The 14,342-nt window shown below is 42.0% G+C and overlaps 1 long non-coding RNA gene across 1 annotated transcript in view; it reads left to right on the top strand.

Annotated features, from left to right (window-relative positions):
• LOC137859812 (uncharacterized) overlaps window positions 1-5,758 on the top strand; it is a 30,508-nt gene extending 24,750 nt beyond the window's left edge. The window contains exon 3 of the long non-coding RNA XR_011098572.1: window positions 5,622-5,758. This is a non-coding gene — a long non-coding RNA (uncharacterized lncRNA). The remainder of the gene's footprint in view (window positions 1-5,621) is intronic.
• The last annotated feature ends 8,584 nt before the right edge of the window (window positions 5,759-14,342 follow it).

Genomic DNA, 14,342 nt, shown 5'->3' with positions numbered 1-14,342 from the left:
ACTTGATCTTTTTATTGTTAAAATCAAATGTTGACTGGGGGGTAGAGTACTGAGCCCTGTACCCCTTTATTGTAGGTGCCTTTGATACCAAGGCAGCGTCAGGAATCACAAGAGACAGTCCACGGCGGCTTGCAGCTGCTGTCCAAAGGAGAGAAGGGAGTTAATTGTTTTTTTGGGTATCAGGGTTGCTTAAGGTACACAGGTTAAGCCCTGAAGCCAAAGCTGCTGCTGCAGATGTGATACCCTGTCACTGCTACGTGCTCTGCTGCCTCTCGTCATGCTGCTGCCTCCTCCTGCTGCCGGGGGGCTCCTCTTTCCAGCGCTGACCTCTGCCTTTGTGTACACTAATTCAAAGTGGGCATGAGGACCAGGCAAGACAATGGTGATAAATAACACTGTAAATAGAAAAAAAATGAGGTAGCTGTTTAAAAAAGGGGGGTTGAGTCCTTTATGGCAGTCAGACTAGCTGGTGGTCAAGTGCACCTGACAAAACTGAGCAGGGGAAGTCTCCTGTTCCTCGCAGCTCCTGGGCTTTGTGTAAGGACTGCTTTTGGCCTTGTTTTAACTCAGTGCCTGTGTGCACCTGCCGGCAGCTCCAGTTCTTGTTCCACATGTGAAGTATCTTGCCTTGGACATCCCAGTGCAGCCTGCCTCATCAAGGCAGGGTCACCCAATTAACTGTTTCTAGCCCTGTGGAAATGCAGAATATTTAAACCTGTCCCTTCTTTCTCCTGCCAGCTTCCACCTCCCCACTGACCCTCCTGGTTGTTTTCTGTTGAGAGCAAATCAGCAGGATGATCCTGTCCTTGGTTAATGAGTTCTACCCCTGAATAGCGCACCAGCGAGTCACGTCTGTGCTTAGGAAGGAGAGCAGAAAATTTCAATTGAGCATAACATAGATGAGGGCAGAGCCTGAGAAACTCGGTCTGAAGGTCTTCCCTTCCCCCTCACCAGCATCCGTAATATGAGGAGCCCAAGAGAGTGAGCTGCTGGACAGGTTTTGCTTTTCCCCCATCCACAAAGCAGCCTTTTAGAGCCCAGAGAGGTGTTGTCAAGACACTGATTTGTGCTGAATTTTGTCAGATCACCACAGACGGTTCCTCTGACCCAAGCCTGCTCTGTACATCTGCCAGGGGCACAGCAGGAACCAGGGAGCATTGGTTCTCTGCCTGACAGCAATTCACCTGCCTGGCTGCCCCTTTGGACCCTTCTCCTTTCTCAGAGCCGCGGTGTGGGGCTAGAAGTGCTGGTGGGCTGGTGTGCTGTGTGGGGCAGGCTGCAGAGCTCCCAAGACTCCTGTCATCCCCTGGGAAATTGTTCTTTTTGTCTCTCTTCAAGCTCATCCCTGAACTGATCTTCTCCACTGTTGAAAGTTTAGCTTTCTACACCATTTATTTGTTGTCTGCTCCCACTTAAATTGCCAGTCTTGATGCCATATGGTGCCCTTAATAGATAAATAAGCCAGTGTATGTGGTGTAAATATTTCCTTACAAGCGAGATTGCAAATGAGAGACTCATTATTTCATCAGAAGAAACTGAGTATTTAAAGTGGGATTTACAAAAAGGAGGTCTAGCTGAATCCTTCTCTAAAGATCCTCACCCCAAAGCTTTGAATGCCTGATATATCTTTCTTTTTATTCCTTTAAAAAAAAAAAGCTGACTTGATTTTTACCTGCCATAGCAAATTTTAAGCCTGCCCTTTGGTAAGATCCTCTAAGAACTACAGGGATGCTATAAATTGCTGCAAGAGACACAGCTTTTTCTTTGGGGAGTGGATATAGCATAAGAAATGTCAGGTTTAAGAGCACTAAGATTATGTGATATGAATGGCATAATGGAAAGTTCTAGGCAACTTGCAGAGCACTTACTGCTGTACAGCCTCATGCCCTCAGCTCAAAGCTTAGCAAAGCCATAAAGGCTAAAACAACAACAGCCCCGCTCTCCCATGAAAGCACTCAGAACAGCATGTAGCTTATTAAATTATTACAGATCCTATAAAAGGAGGTATCTCAAAGCTCCTATCTCAGATGTGCTTGCCTGCCTGCGTATATTGAGTTAACTTGCTGCCGGGTTTGCCAAGAAACGCATATGGGAAGGAGGGGAGGGTCCTGCTATTTACTGCCCTTAAAACAATTTGAGGGTTATGTGGCCCCCTGTGTTTCTTAAACACTGCCCTTTCCACAGACTGCTTTAACCTGACTCTACAAAACAGTTGTAAAAGCAGAGGTGTTCAGCTGGTGCAAAGGAGCCAGTGGGAAATAAAAAATAAAGAGGGAGCGCATGGGTTGCAAACTTGTGCTCTTTGCAGAAATCTGGAGTAAGGCTGGTCCGAGATCCAGGTCAGAGACACGCACATGGTTTCAATGGTGTTTTTAAAGCATGCATTTAATGCTCTGGCATCTTCCAGAGCTTAGTTTTAAACGGTGTTTTGCTTTTAAGAAAAGTTCCCAGATATTCAGGACTGAGCCTAATTCTGACATGGTCTGGAGGTATGTTGGGGCATCCAGTCCATCTTAGAGAAGCCAGGTGATGGCCACCTGGGCCGCTGCACACCCCTTTGGTGTTTGCTCTTGGAAGCAATAGCAGCTGCATCCCTCGGGGATGCAGCCATGTGTTACTGGGATGGAGCCTCTAGCTTGGTTTTACCTTGTGGCTGGGGCTGTGTTTGCAGCTGAGTTACTGACCTGGTAGCGTCTTTGCCCTGTCTGGTGTTGGACAGGCTGAAATGAATGCCAGTTTTATTATCTTTTGTTCTTTCCCCTGGGCACAGATGGTTTCCAAGCACTGCTGATGCAAGTCACACGGGTTTGGAAAGCAAATGCCCCAGAGGCTGCCCTGCCCCTGCTGGGGAGCCAGGGCTGGGCAAGCTGGGAGCGTGCACCCCTGATGCCCAGTTGCTGGCCTGATGGTTTCAGCTCCAGAACCATGCTGTTAACCAAAAGAGAGTGTGGGGGTCCCAGGAGTGTTTCTGTCACCTGGTAGTGAAGAGAACAGGGAAATATCTCGTCAGAAATCCCAGCACTGTTTTTTCCAAACCGGCTGCCTTTTCTCCTCCTTCTCCTTGACTATTTCAGCTGCAGCATTTCACTGTTGCAGTTGGTGTGCCATGCAAGGCTGGTCCAGCACCTTCTCTCTAACCTTCGGTCTCTGTGGGATTTTCTCTTTCTTTAACAATCCGATTTACTTTGCCACCAGAGATTTTCCCATGTCATTGTATGCAATAATTTTGGACACTAAAAACATTGGCCAAATATTTGTACAATCCCCCTAGAGCCCGGGGGCTATTGCACCGCCTCTCCTGGGAGCTGGAGCCTCGGTGCTCCCACTGCACTTCCAGCAGCCCAGAGCGTCTGCAGGTTGGATAAAGTAGGTAAAGAAACCAGTACTTTAGTGCTCAATGTCATATGTGCTTGGAATGATCTGCTGGCAGAAATTTAATTTTGTTTCCAGTAATTTGGGGTTACAGATAGGATTACATCTCCCAGTCAGAGAGAGACATTAATCAAGAAGTAGGCCTCTTAATCCTCCTTTCAATGTTAATGAAACACTGTAAAAATGCCTTTCACCGGGGGATGTCAAGTATCAGTTGTGCTTTGATTAACATGCTTTTGTGACAGGTTTACTGTTGTTCTATGTACCGAGTTATTCAGCAACCTAATTTAAGCTGTCTGTCAAGAGAAAACAGGTACAAAGAGAGCATTATTTTCTCATTGGAGTTGCAATAGCAGACTTGTGTATCTACAAACATTTTTTTTTTTCTTTTAAATGCTGGTTACTCTGCACCCATTGTGACATTTTAACCTTCAGAGTAAATGGGGAAAGGCTGGACGTGACACAAATCACACTGTCCTCTGAATGGCAATTAGGAAAGAGATAAGAAATCGGAAATGTTGTTGCAGCTGATAGGAGCTGAGCACTCGCCTTGCTTCCAGCAAAGTGGAACAGGGACCAACTCTGCTGGAGTGTAAATAGTGTAAATCTGGGGCAACTGAGAGGAGAATTGGGCCCTGAATCTGAAATCCTCTCTTCGTTTTCCTCTCCCTCTTCTGAAGTCAAAACACATTTTCAATGGAGGCTTTGTGGTTTGGGTTGCATTTGGCTTCTTATCTGCTCAGTTGTTTCTAATGTGGCCTGATTATATTAGATATGAACTTCCTCGTGGCTGAGAGCCAACGCCAGGCAGACCGTTCTCTCTCCTGGCTGCTGAAACCTGACAGGGGGACGCCAAGCCTCTTCAGGGGAGCTGGTTTATTTTTAGAGGATTTTTATTCCGCTTCATTTTAAAAATTGAATTCTTGAAAAATAGCACCTCCAGATCATCTGAAAGCAGGAAATAGCTGGAGTCTGGAGTCTTCCATGCAAATGGAGTTTCTTCCAGCTAATGTGGCAAAAGCCCCCCAGCCTGCCCTCACCAACCTGGCACCCACCAGGTATTACTGGTGTCATTAACGGAGAGAAGATTTCCTTGGGATTGGGTGAAATTGTACTTACCAGCCACGGAATATGGATTAAGACCACCACATTGCACAGTCTTGTATGTTGGCTGCTCTGTGGACAGAAGAAATCAATGACAGGATGATCTTTTCCCTTTGCAAAGTCTATAAATGAATTCTCAATCCCGTTCTGAGGATAACTGTGCTCATGGGCCTGAGCCCCATGCCACTTGGCTTGCTAGAGGGAAGGGCTGCTGGAGGTGCAGCATCTTGAAGATGGTCTGAGAGTCTCGCAAGCAAGATCTGTCAGGATAGGGACATTTCTGTCTGCAGGGAAAAGACAACTTGCTGAGGTACACCTGGGTCTCCCTTCAGCTTGGCCATCCAGCGAGGATTTTGCAGAAAGGCTGCGGCATGTTTTCCTGTGGCACTGAGACCTGCGCAGGTCCCCAGCCTTTTCCTCCCTTTTCTAATCTGCTGGGGTGCTCAGTACATCATGGTGACCTGAGAGGATGTTCAGGAGCCATTTGTAATGTCTTAATGACTGTATTAGCACCTCTAATTGTAAGTGACGGGGCAATTAGTCTCAGCATAGCAGCTTGAACAATTAGGCCTGCCCTACTAAAATGACAGAATATTCATTAATGTAATAGGGAAAAAAAATCATCTCCTTGGGATTTGTCCCTCTAAGGAGACTGTCCCGGCTGTTGCTTCTTGTAGAAGTTCCTTCAGTCCACTTCAGTGTCCCTATTTTCAGTTTCTTAAAAAAATAACACAAAAACCGACAAGTTTGAGTGCAGCTCTTGACAGAAATAGTCATCTGTCAAACCTATTTATTCCATGAAAAACACCCACAGCAAGTGTGTGCCTCTGGCTTGATTCACAGAGGAGACCTCTAAGAGTAAGAAAGAAATTCAGTTGCTCATTTTTTTCTGGATTTCACTGCTATTAGGCAAATAAAAGCACATAGAGATCCATTCTGTCCATTAGAGAGTGTTAGTCCCTGCAGAAGAAGATGCAAAAGAGAGATCTTCCTTCAGTCACTTGCAAGGATTGGGTCTGAAATGCCGCAACAGGCTTTCATTGACAAGTTGGTTCAGTTACCTGCTCACTTGCTGTCTCTTTCCAAGCTGACATGGAGCAAGCAGTAATTTTCCAAGCGTGTCTCACCTGGTGTTTCTGTCACAGATCTGAGGGACTCCATGGGACCTACTTGGAGCTCGGGGCTGCTCAAGGGATCACAGTGGGACCAAGGTGAGGGGCAGCCCTATGGCAGCCTCATTTTCCAGCCACCTTCCTGTGGTATTGCTGTCAGACAAGGTGCGTGGGGATCTCTTTAAACAAGGTTTCTTTATTTTTTTTTTTTCCTTTTCTTTTAATCAATGAATGTCCTGGTGACTTGCATGTGGTGGCACTGGATTTTTTTTTTTGGTCAATGCATCTGAAATCAGACTGATGAGGTTGTCATTGTTTCAAAAATAGCTTCACTCCTAAGAGAAAGCTGTCACTGCAGATGTGTTTTAGCTCAGTGGAAACATCAGGACTGTGTTTGGGACGGCAGGATCGTGACATCGTTTTAAGCACAGTGGGAGACAGATGGGTGAGCTGCCAACTTGATGCAAAAACAATAAGAACAAATGAGCTTTTTTAAAAATAGAACAATTGCATTTGGAAAAAAGGGTTGGAGGGGGGCGAAGTTAAGAGGAAAATAATTCTCCCATGATCCTATCCTGGTTTTTATATTAAACAAAACATGTTGCAACATTGTCTTCATTAGCAGTGAAGTGACAAACTGGAGCACTTCCAAAATGGCTGGCTCCAAACTGCTTTCATATTGACCTGAAATGTCAGCTGCTATTATGTTCTGCTGACCACTGATTGCTTCCAGAGTAGCGTTTTCTTGTGTGAAACGAAAGAAGTTTCATTTCAGTGTCTCCTGGTGTTTGTGAAGTATGATAGTCATGGGAAATGATAGTGCCTTTATTTCTAACCACTTCTTAGTTCAAGTGAAATGAATTGTTAATCTCAAAGCTTTTTATGCCGTGATAGTGTATTTTGTGGAAGCGCATTGTATTTACTCATTTAGAATATCCTACACTGCATCTTCCTACAGCCAGCAAACACTGGTAGTAAGTACCTCTAATTCATTTCCCTACCCTCACGTATGTGTACACAGAGCTGGGCTTTGACATAACACTGATATCACACTCTGCAATCAGACTGTTCATTTTTCCACATAGCTATGCTAAAAACGTGAATTTGGAGAGGTGGCACTTCTGGCAACAGTAGTCTAAGTTCTGTGATCAGGTCAATGGAAAGGTTTTTGTTTATTTTTAATCCTCTTTACAAGACAGGAGAATGTTCAAGTAATATTTAATTTCATATCGTAGGTTTATATTACATGAAAACCTCTTGGTCTTTTATCATCAGGGAAATGAACTGGGTGATCTGTAAGTTTTTTTCAATTATTCTGTTCTGAAAAGCTGCGTAATAATTTATTCATATTTCTGTACCATAGTTTTGTGTAGTTATCCTCTGAAAACAACTCTTCTGAGGAAAAGTGAAAGTACTGGGTCTACCTTTTTGGGAAAGATAAACAATTATATGCGAAAGACCAGAATAAAATATACTGACCAAATAAACCTACTAGATTTACTCTTGTAAAGTAACAGCAACTGAATTATCTGTAAAATGTAGGAAAAGTCTTAGGGATTTTGGATACAGATATTTCCTCTGCTGGGAAAATCCCAGCAGTTGGGTTGGGCAGAATTTGATTGCCTTACTTGGTTTCTGTGATAATTGGGCGCCAAGAGGAAACGTGCTTGAAAGTGTAGGAAGTGTGCAACCTTAGTAAGGTATTACTTGGATAAATGAGAAAATAGCCCTTGCATCTTCTCTAATCAGTATCTCTGTTTTTATTTTTTTTCCACATTTTTTCTGAGACCTTTCCTTCCAAGGGAGTGACCATGAGCTAAGTGCTGTTAAGTTGGTCTGCAAGCTTTTCCCATATCTGGGTAGCAGACAGATAGACTCTGAGGAGATGGCTTTGGGCTCACGCCAATACCTGCTCATTTAACATTTTTCTTCTTCTCTTTGAAGTCCTACTCAACACTTTAATTCCTTCATTTGTGAAAGAACTAGAGACATTAGGGTTCCCAACAGGAGGAAGAAGAGAAATGTAAAGGACAATGGTCATGTTTTTGTAAGAGGCCTTGACTTTCCTCTACTTTGTGTCTATTAAGAATTTAAATTAAAAGATAAGGCTGCAGAACTTTGGCTACAACATTGTACAGTGAAGTATCTGACAGTTTTGTCCACTAAGAGCCATTATCTCTTTCCCTGTTGCCTCCCAATTAAAAGTAAGCTTGTGTAAAAGTAAACTCAGCTTTTATGGCCATTAGGCTATTATTTTGTTTTGCCTTTTTATTTTATTAATTTTATTTTTGTATATTTTTAGAGAGAGTTAGCTCTGCTCTATCCAATCAATTATTATGAAGTTAATAAAACCACTTGTTATTTTCTGCAGTATTTCTATCAGCTCTTAGAGGAATGCTGAAGTATCCCAAGTAAAGAGAAAAACAGCTCCTTACTGGAGGAGTAGTTGGAGAGTTGAATATAGCAAAACAAGAAAAATGTTGTTTCATACTTGCTGTGCGTGATATTTCTGAATGCTGAGTGGGGATTAGGTAAATAGTTGAGGGCAGTGTTTTAAAGATGAAAGCCATAACATGAAACACAAAAACAAATCATCCTCTGAAAGTTCTGACAGTCACCTGTATGGAGAAAATAATGCCTGAACCGTGAGGTGATTCCAGCAAAAGGGAATAAATGGAGTCTGCAGGTCTGTGAGTCCACCCAGAATTACATTCTTCCTAATAGAAACAAACCAAGTGGTTAACTGCTGTCCCCAGGATCAGCCAGGCAACCCCCTGTTCTCACAGATAGGCTGGGGTCCTGCTCTGGGCTTGCAAAATGAATGGCTTGGGCTGGGATTTTCATTAACTGCAATGTTACCTCGGGGGCCTCCTGTAATACCAGGTATTGTAGCTGCAGCTTCAAGGTATTTGGGATAGTCAGGGTGTAGACAGAGAGTTTTTAGAGGTCTTATTCATTTTTTTTTTTTCGAGTTAACTTTTCCCTGGCAATTACTTAAAGGCACACCCATGTTAGCACTAATAATATTTTGGGTCAGAAGCAGCACTTGAATTTTTTTTTTTGTTTGTTTGTTTCAAGTCACTTGGTTGGAAGAGAATGGGTGCAGCTTTTCTTGTCACTCGCCAGACTCAGGTGGCAGAGGAGGCTTGGCTGTTTTTCACCTCTCTGCTGAGAAGAAATTTGTTTCAGGCAGCCGCTGCCTTTATTGTTGTAATAATCCATGGAGAACACAAAGGTGCTGCACTGGGGGCTGGATCCTGTGTGTGGGGTTTTAGGAGATGTTTTTCTTTGCCTCCTTGAAGGAGCAGCCACAGCTGCCACACGAAGGAGGAACAGCGAGGTGAGACGGTCTCTGAGATGAAGGGGCTCCTGGTGGAGGAAGCCAGGACTAACTGCGGCCTGTGGAGAAGGAGACCAGTGTTTCCAAAGGATCCCAGAATAGCTCTGTTTATAAAACTTGCAAGTAATTGAAATATTCGCAGTGCGACTGAGTCATAGAGAGATGAAACGGTTTTACAGCTGCTGTGATGATTCGTGTGAATCCACAGGAGTCTGCTCATTGGGAATTTCATTCCTAACAGCAGAAATAGTGACTTTTATTATGAGTCAGGCCTTGCTTTTAGCAAAAACAATTAGGGCTTTGGCAGCTTTAGTTAACCGGAGTCAGTAGGAGGGCAGGAGTAGACCCCAGGGGTCCTGCAGCAGCCCAGGTGGGCGCCCAGCAGCAAGCGCACCTGTGGGAGTGCAAGCCCTGTGTTCCTTCTGTCTGGACACTCACAGGCGTCCTCATGAGATGCCTTGGGTTTCCCTTTCAGTTGGACTCCAGAGGACTCCAAAACAAACAAACAGCCCTCAAACTTCTTCCCAGGAAATGGTGGTTGCATCAGCTGCCTTTACTGATGCTCTCCTGATATGTCTGCTCTACAAACCATGCATGAAGGGCACCAGGAAGAACCATCCCGATATTCTGGAAACAAGGGATGTTTGTACAGCAAAGCGAGGCTTCATAGAGGTTTTTCTGCTCCCTCTTCAGTTCAAGATAGTGGCCCTTTTGTTCAAATGCAATACAGGTGAACTGATTCCCCAGGGTGAGTCTGTCCCGTCCTGGGTTTTATCACAGTCTACAGAGCTGGAAAGAATTTTGTTGGATCCTCTTGTTAAAACATTAGCTGCACTTCACTGAAAAACCTAATGCTTCAAATTCCGCTTTAATGGCCTCCCACCCCCTGCAACTGTACAGGGAAATATTCTGGCCAAATAAAGGAACCATTAAAAGAAACATCTCTTTTTATATGACACCCTGTTAGCCCTAATGACAGTTTTCTCTCTGTAAATGCAGTAAAGTATGGAAATATTGCTGTGCTCCATGGTGCAATTTTCTGACTGTGATTTTCGTTGATAAAAGCCTTCAGAGAGTGCATTTCCCTTCCCACTTATCTGCCATCAAAAGACAGCAAATACATGAAAGATTCAGCTGTCACTCTAAACAAAATATACAATTATTCTGGGCTGACGTTTTAAGCAGAAATAAAATCCATGGAAAAAACCTGGAGCTATTTTCTAAATGCTGTGATGTTTACTTCTATCTTTTTGCATTATGCATGTATCACCTGTTTTAGATATTTGAATGTAAAGATGAGATATCACAAGTTAAAACTTAGCACTTGCCAAATTAAATATTTGCTGGGATGAGCCCTAAGTTCTTTACTTGGCTACTATTTTGGACTGGAGAATGAAAAATCTTTTCTAACCTGAGGCAGCTAACCAAATAACCAAATGTAGATATTTTAGGAAGCTGAGGAAGAAGGCAGATGTTATTCAAGTGGTTGGATAAGAAAAGGAAATAGTACATGTGAGCTCTTCTGGAATAACCAGATAGATGAACAAAAGTGGAAACATTCCTGAAATGTGCTAATTTGTTTGGACAAATCTAAGCAGATGAAATAGGATGGAAATTTAATATTTCAATTCATCTTTCAAAACTTGAAATAATAGATTGGGGTTTTTCATGCTCCCAGTTAGTTGGAATTACTTCCAAAATCCAGAACTGTGTGGTTTGGTTCCACTTTTTTTTTTTTTTTCATCATGCAATTGACTTTAGAAATCAAGAAAATTGTAACCTTAACATAATTGTATTTAGAAATAGAAATGGAAAAAAAGATTTTCTTTTTTTTTTTTTTTTTTTTTCCTTTCCAAGGGTGAGTCTTAAAATTCTCTCTTCTCACTCCCCCACCTCAAAAAACAAAACAAAACAACAACAACAACAACAACAACAAAAAAACGGGTCAAAACCATATTTTCTTATCTTAGCAAAACAAAAAACCTTTAGGAAAATAAACAAACAAAAAACTTTTTCCTTTTGGCTCAGACTGAAAGACCTTTATTTTGTAAGTTGCTTAGTCTTTCCCTCCCCACAACTTAAAAAAAAAAAAAAAAAAAAAAAAAAAAGCTTAATCTTCTCAACCTGAAATGTAAATCCATATCTCAGTTTAAGACTTCAGAAATATATTAGCACTTCTAGAGTCATTGAGTTTGGAAGGGAAATCTTTAGTTGAACTCTCTCCTGCTTGAAACAGAAATGCTGAAATACTTTGAAAATATAACGACAATATATTTTGATACTTTCAGTGCAACAGAATCATAGAATAGGTTGGAAGGGACCCTGAGATCATCTCATCCACCCCCCCCCTGCTCTAGCAGTCTCAGTTGGAGCAGGTTGCCCAGGACTGTGTCTAGTCTCCATAGATGGAGATGACCTCTCATTTTTACTGAAGATATTAGCTAGCTTCAATGTTAATTTACTAATGATTTCTGTTTTCTCCTATATTCCATCTCTGCAAATGCCTTCAAAAAAGAAAATCTCTTAGCTCACCATGTTACTCATTTCTCAGAAATTTCCCATTTGCACAAGCTTGTTTTTTGTTATTGTTTATGACGTATGTAACATTCTCCTGAGAGCACTACAGCCTCTTCTGCTTTCGTACAAAGAACGCTAATTCACTCTCTTTGTGAACATTTTTGTTTTATAATTAAACTTGGCTGCAGTTCAGAGGCTTTGCACTGAAGATTCATATGTGCTGTTGAGGTCATGTCATCATTTAAAGATCGTGCAACGAAAGAAAGAGGAAGTCATGGCATTCAGTTAAATTATTCTAATTCAGTTTGAAAAAATGAGTATTTACCATTCCATTGCCTGTAAAGGTATGGTTATTTCATAATGGCAGAAAAAGTTATTGACCTCCACATGCCAGTGGTAGAACTACTGACCTGAACTAATCTTGCTCTCAAAACAGCAATGGTGGGCCCTCAGTGTTGAAGGAATCATGGACGTCCATTTCTCTCAAGGTCATGTCTAAGATGTAGTGCTTGATCAGTGTTTCTAGGTTTTGTCACCCATGCCCATTTGCCTTCAACCTCATCCAGTCACTGGAGCTTGTTCCTCAGCTCCCCTTCACCACTTTGACATCCAGAACTTTCTTGTCCCAGTATATACGTGGCTGTGGCAGCTTTAGTGTCTTAGTTGTATCCTAATGAAGCCTACATTGGTGATGGAACAAGGGAATTTCATAGAATTATGTTTCTCTCTTCCTGGGATACAAGAACAGGAGAAAGAGGGACAACCATGGTGCCTCCAAATCAAGTTCCTTGCAGCCATCTCACCGCAGGTACACGCTCCGTCTGTGAGACCAGGTGTTCTCAACAGGTTTCTAATGCTGATTTAAGGACTGAACCTTGCTGCGTGCAGCCTGAGTAGGGTGTTTTCATTAATAGTAGCATGGAAATATGCTGAAGTATGTGAAGTTTCAAGTTCAGAAAGTTTCTTGCTAACTTCACTGAGTTTGAGAAATTACCACAATGTAGGCTTCATTAGGAGTTCCTTTTTTTATGCATATGACAGAGAGAAATTGCAGCCAGTGGTGCCTTTGCTGAAAAGACTCCAAAAGATTGCCATTAGTTTCTAATAATATATCATAATTATTTTTATAGGGTTAAGCTTGTCTCTTTCCTCATCCACCTGCCTTGCAGAGATAACCTCTACGAATACCCTGAAGGACTGTCAGACTCCAATTCAAAAGCTTTTCCTTAGCTAAATTTTCTAAACAATTCATTACCTACAAAAGATTGTTGAGAATGCAGAGATATGGACCTTTTCTCTCCAATTTATATTCTCATACAACTGCACTCAATGCCTAACTATACTCTGGAATAATTTGATTTTTCTTCTATTATTACTATGCAAAGATATTCTGTATATTAGAGCAAAATCCATTCATTCTTCAGAACACATCTCATTTGCCGTTAGCTACACAAACACTTGACTGTACTTAAAGAATTGCTATTCACAGTAGTGTCACATATCTCATTTAAAATATCAATTTTACTTAGTGCGTGTGGCATGGTTTTCAAAAGGTTGAGCCTCAGCAGTGCATATTTCTACTAAAAATGAAGAAATAAACTTACTGCTAAGATGTATGCTTGTGTATGCACACGTGCTGTTGGAAATACTAAACGCTGATGGTTTGTTTTCTTCTCATAAGCTTTGCTTGGAAGTGAAGTTTGTCAGTGAGTCTGTCAGGTCTAGTGGCAGCATCTGCTGCCTGACCTTTATGAAAGTGCGTTAGATGATTTTAATTCTAGAGTTGAGCACCACTGCTGTGTAAATATGAACAGCAGAGCAGCTGACTTGACTAAGTCTCACCAAGAGACTTGATTTTTACCTCTGCTTCAAATCCTGGCTCTGTAGGCTAAGTCCTCCTATGTATTGCGCTTCTTTAAGGAAGGAGTTTTTTTTTTTTTTTTTTTTTTTCTGGAGTGACAAAAGCAGATTCATGCCCAAGGATTTTATCCAAACTTCTAAAAAAGAATGTTATGAAGAAAATTGTGGAAAAGTTTTCATTTCAGACATTTATTTTTGACATGAAGGAAAATGACCTTACTGATAGTATCAGAACCCATTGGATGGTTTCATTTCACAAAGGCATAAAAAGTGCTCTAGGTAATTGTGTCCATACAGGCTTTGTGAAAAGAGAAAGATGGATAGAGGGCCGAGACCCTATAAATACCCCCGTTAAAAAAAAAAAAAAAAAAAAAAAAAAAAAAAAGTGAAAAAAAAAGAATCACTAGAAGAGTGGAACTTGGGGAACTGTGATCAACAAACCAAACACCTCATGCATGAAGTCTCACTCCTCAGTCCATTGCCCATTGCCTAAAAAGATGTAGTTAACAGTTGGAGAAGGGACAAAGAGGGGGGAGAAGAGGACAAGGACAACATTAGCAAAAGCCAGGGTACATTACGTAGTCAATCAGTAATTGCTGCAATTGGTGCTCATCATCTGCTTAGTGCTTAATGTCTCGGCCTTCAGAATGAATTTTATTAATACTAATGTCTTAAGAAAACTGTAGTAGTCATTATCTTTGTTGATTCTCATGATGTTAAAAAGTGAAGCTGAGCAGTTCTCTTCTTGCTGTTGATTACCCGTCTGTCTATGAAGCAAAAATGCAGGATATGTGGGCAACGTGGTTGAAGTCACAAATCCCCTATCCCTGGAGCCCCATTGCCTGGTGTCTGAATGGACACGGGCTGAATGTTATGCTGAATTCCAAGCAGTCCAGACACACTGCCCTCTGTAGTTCCTGCTTGCTTCTGTCCCAGCCCCGGCTGTGCTGCAGCTTCTTTACCAACATCTTTTGCTAGATGCAGCTCTACAAGGATGTGTTTGGCCTGTTTGAAAGCTGCATGTGATCTGCATTGGG

The sequence above is a fragment of the Anas acuta genome, chromosome 7 (genome assembly GCF_963932015.1).
Source record: "Anas acuta chromosome 7, bAnaAcu1.1, whole genome shotgun sequence".
Lineage (NCBI taxonomy): Eukaryota > Metazoa > Chordata > Aves > Anseriformes > Anatidae > Anas > Anas acuta.
The sequence above is the reverse complement of the archived record's forward strand: the minus strand, read 5'-3'. Positions and strand labels throughout refer to the sequence as shown.